The sequence below is a fragment of the Somniosus microcephalus genome, chromosome 12 (assembly GCF_052327205.1).
Source record: "Somniosus microcephalus isolate GS21.2 chromosome 12, FLI_Smic_1.0, whole genome shotgun sequence".
Lineage (NCBI taxonomy): Eukaryota > Metazoa > Chordata > Chondrichthyes > Squaliformes > Somniosidae > Somniosus > Somniosus microcephalus.
The window spans coordinates 104,181,425-104,186,405 of NC_140998.1; positions in this window are offsets into that span (position 1 = coordinate 104,181,425).

The following is a 4,981-nucleotide window of genomic DNA, read 5'->3' on the forward strand; positions in this document are numbered from 1 at the left end:
CCTGCTCGGTGACGCCCCCTCGGCACGAGGGTTCTGCTGGAGCTGCGAACAAACGGAGCGAGAGTGAGAAGCAGCAGTGTCATTTCAATCCCAACACCCTGCCGCTCGTCGCCTCGACATCAGCCGTGTGTGTGACCAGGGTCAGTGAGAATTACACCTGTCCTGGACACTGGGGGCAGTGAAAGGCCCCTCAATACACTGGACACTGGGGGCAGTGAAAGGCCCCTCAATACACTGGACACTGGGGGCAGTGAAAGGCCCCTCAATGCACTGGACACTGCGGGCAGTGAAAGGCCCCTCAATACACTGGACACTGCGGGCAGTGAAAGGCCCCTCTACACTGGACACTGGGGGCAGTGAAAGGCCCCTCAATACACTGGACACTGGGGGCAGTGAAAGGCCCCTCAATACACTGGACACTGGGGGCAGTGAAAGGCCCCTCAATACACTGGACACTGCGGGCAGTGAAAGGCCCCTCAATACACTGGACACTGGGGGCAGTGAAAGGCCCCTCAATACACTGGACACTGCGGGCAGTGAAAGGCCACTCAATACACTGGACACTGTGGGCAGTGAAAGGCCCCTCTACACTGGACACTGCGGGCAGTGAAAGGCCCCTCAATACACTGGACACTGGGGCAGTGAAAGGCCCCTCAATACACTGGACACTGGGGGCAGTGAAAGGTCCCTCAATACACTGGACACTCGGGGAAGTGAAAGGCCCCTCAATACACTGGACACTGGGAGCAGTGAAAGGCCCATCAATACACAACGCTGGGAGCAGTGAAAGACCCCTCAATACACTGGAGAATGGGGGCAATAAATGGCCCGTCAATTCACTGGACACTGCGGGCAGTGAAAGGCCCCTCCATACACTGGACACTGGGGACAGTGAAAAGCCCATCAATACCCTGGACACTGGGGGTAATGAAAGGCCCCACAATACACTGAACACTGGGGCAGTGAAAGGCCCCTCAATACACTGGACACTCGGGGCAATGAAAGGCCCCTCAATACACTGGACACTGGGGGTAGTAAAAGGCCACTCAATACACTGGAGACTGGGGGCAGTGAAAGGCCCCTCAATACTCTGGACACTGGGGGCAGTGAAAGGCCCCTCAATACACTGAACACTGGGGGCAGTGAAAGGCTCCTCAATGCACTGGACATTGGGGGCAGTGAAAGGCCCCCAATACCCTGGACACTGCGGTCAGTGAAAGTCCCCTCAATACACTGGACACTGGGGGCAGTGAAAGGTCCCTCAATTCACTGGACACTCAGGGAAGTGAAAGGCCCCTCAATACACTGGACACTGGGGGCAGTGAAAGGCCCATCAATACACAACACTGGGAGCAGTGAAAGACCCCTCAATACACTGGACACTGGGGGCAATAAATGGCCCGTCAATTCACTGGACACTGGGGGCAGTGAAAGGCCCCTCCATACACTGGACACTGGGGGCAGTGAAAGGCCCCTCAATACACTGGACACTGGGGGCCGTGAATGGCCCCTCCATACACTGGACACTGGGGGCAGTGAAAGGCCCCTCAATACACTGGACACTGGGGGCAGTGAAAGGCCCCTCAATACCCTGGACACTGCGAACAGTGAAAGGCCCCTCAATATACTGGACACTGGGGGCAGTGAAAGGTCCCTCAATACTCTGGACACTGGGGGCAGTGAAAGGTCCCTCAATACACTGGACACTGGAGGCAGTGAGAGACCCCTCAATACACTGGACACTGGGGACAGTGAAAAGCCCCTCAATACCCTAGACACTGGGGGCCATGAAAGGCCCCACAATACACTGGACACTGGGGCAGTGAAAGGCCCCTCAATACACTGGACACTCGGGGCAATGAAAGGCCCCTCAATACACTGGACACTGGGGGTAGTAAAAGTCCCCTCAATACACTGGACACTGGGGGCAGTGAAAGGCCCCTCAATACCCTGGACACTGCGGACAGTGAAAGGCCCCTCAATACACTGGACACTGGGGGCAGTGAAAGGTCCCTCAATACTCTGGACACTGGGGGCAGTGAAAGGTCCCTCAATACACTGGACACTGTGGGCAGTGAAAGGCCCCTCTACACTGGACACTGGGGGCAGTGAAAGGCCCCTCAATACACTGGACACTGCGGGCAGTGAAAGGCCCCTCAATACACTGGGGGCAGTGAAAGGCCCCTCAATACACTGGACACTGGGGGCAGTGAAAGGCCCCTCAATACACTGGACACTGCAGGCAGTAAAAGGCCCCTCAATACACTGGGGGCAGTGAAAGGCCCCTCAATACACTGGACACTGGGGGCAGTGAAAGATCCCTCAATACACTGGGGTCAGTGAAAGGCCGCTCAATACACTGGACACTGGGGGCAGTGAAAGACCCCTCAATACACTGGAAACTGGGGGCAGTGAAAGGCCCCTCAATACACTGGACACTGCGGCAGTGAAAGGCCGCTCAATACACTGAACACTGGGGGCAGTGAAAGGCCCCTCAATACACTGGACACTGGGGCAGTGAAAGGCCGCTCAATACACTGGACACTGGGGGCAGTGAAAGGCCCCTCAATACACTGGACACTGGGGGCTGTGAAAGGCACCTCAATACACTGGGGGCAGTGAAAGGCCCCTCAATACACTGGACACTGGGGGCTGTGAAAGGCACCTCAATACACTGGGGGCAGTGAAAGGCCCCTCAATACACTGGACACTGGGGGCAGTGAAAGGCCCCTCAATACACTGGAGATTGGGGGCAGTAAAAGTGGGGATGTTCGCTGATGATTGCACACTGTTCAGCACCATTCGAGACTCGTCAGATACTGACGCAGTCCGTGTCCATATGCAGCAAGACCTGGACAACATTCAGACTTGGGCTGACAAGTGGCAAGTAACATTCGCAGCACACAAGTGCCAGGCAATGACCATCTCCAACAAGCGACTCTAACCATCTCCCCTTGACATTCAATGGCATTACCATCGCTGAATCCCCCACTATCAACATCCTGGGGGGTTACCATTGATCAGAAACTGAACTGGACCAGCCATATAAATACTGTGGCTACAAGAGTAGGCCAGAGGCTGGGAATTCTGCGGCGAGTGTCTCACCTCCTGACTCCCCAAAGCCTTTCCACCATCTACAAGGCACAAGTCAGGAGTGTGATGGAATACTCTCCACTTGCCTGGATGAGTGCAGCTCCAACAACACTCAAGAAGCTCGACACCATTCAGGATAAAGCAGCCCGCTTGATTGGCACTCCATCCACCACCTTCAACATTCACTCCCTCCACCACCAGCGCACTGTGGCTGCAGTGTGTACCATCTACAAGATGCAATGCAGCAACTCGCCAAAGCTCCTTCAACAGCACCTTCCAAACCTGCGACCTCTACCACTTAGAAGGACAAGGGCAGCAGATGCATGGGAACATCACCACCTACAAGCCACACACCATCCTGACTTGAACCTGTATCGCAGTTCCTTCACTGTCGCTGGGCCAAAATCCTGGAACTCCCTTCCTAACAGCATTGTGGGTGTACCTACACCATATAGACTGCAGTGGTTCAAGAAGGCGGCTCACCACCATCTTCTCAAGGGCAATTAGGGATGGGCACTAAATGCAGGCCTAGCCAGTGACGCCCACATCCCATCAATGAATTTTTAAAAAATACACTGGACACTGGGGGTAGTGAAAGGCCACTCAATACACAACACTGGGGGCAGTGAAAGACCCCTCAATGTACTGAACAATGGGGGCAGTGAAAGGCCCCTCAATACCCTGGGCACTGGGGGCAGTGAAAGGCCCCTCAATACACTGGACACTGGGGGCAGTGAAAGCCCCCTCAATACACTGGACACTGGGGGGCAGTGAAAGGCCCCTCAATACACTGGACACTGGGGGCAGTGAAAGACCCCTCAATACACTGAACACTGGGGGCAGTGAAATGCCACTCAATACACTGGTCACTGGGGGCAGTGAAAGGCCCCTCAATACACTGGACACTGCGGGCAGTGAAAGGCCCCTCAATTCACTGGACACTGCGGACAGTGAAAGGCCCCTCAATACACTGCACACTGGGGGCAGTGAAAGGCCCCTCAATACACTGGGGGCAGTGAAAGGCCCCTCCATACACTGGACACTGGAGGCAGTGAAAGGCCTCTCAATACACTGGGGGCAGTGAAAGGCCCCTCAATACACTGGACACTGGGGGCAGTGAAAGACCCCTCAATACACAAGACACTGCGGGCAGTGAAAGGTCCCTCAATACACTAGACACTGCGGACAGTGAAAGGCCCCTCAATATACTGGACACTGGGGACAGTGAAAGGCCCCTCAATACACTGGACACTGGGGTTAGTGAAAGGCCCCTCAATACACTGGACACTGGGGGCAGTGAAAGGCCTCTCAATACACAACACTGGGAGCAGTGAAAGGCCCCTCAATACACTGGACACTGGGGGCAGTGAAAGGCCCCTCAATACACTGGACACTGGGGGCAGTGAAAGGCCCCTCAATACACTGGACACTGAGGGCAGTGAAATGCCACTCAATACACTGGACACTGGGGGCAGTGAAAGGCCCCTCAATACACTGGACACTGGGGGCAGTGAAAGACCCCTCAATTCGCTGGACACTAGGGGCAGTTAAAGGCCCCTCAATATGCTGGACACTGGGGGCAGTGAAAGGCCCCTCAATACCCTGGACACTGGGGGCAGTGAATGGCCCCTCCATACACTGGACACTGGGGGCAGTGAAAGGCCCCTCAATACACTGAACACTGGGGGCAGTGAAAGGCCCCTCAATACCCTGGACACTGCAGACAGTGAAAGTTCCCTCAATACACTGGACACTGCGGGCAGTGAAAGATCCCTCAATACACGGGACACTGGAGGCAGTGAAAGGTCCCTCAATACACTAGACACTGGAGGCAGTGAGAGACCCCTCAATACACTGGACACTGGGGACAGTGAAAAGCCCATCAATA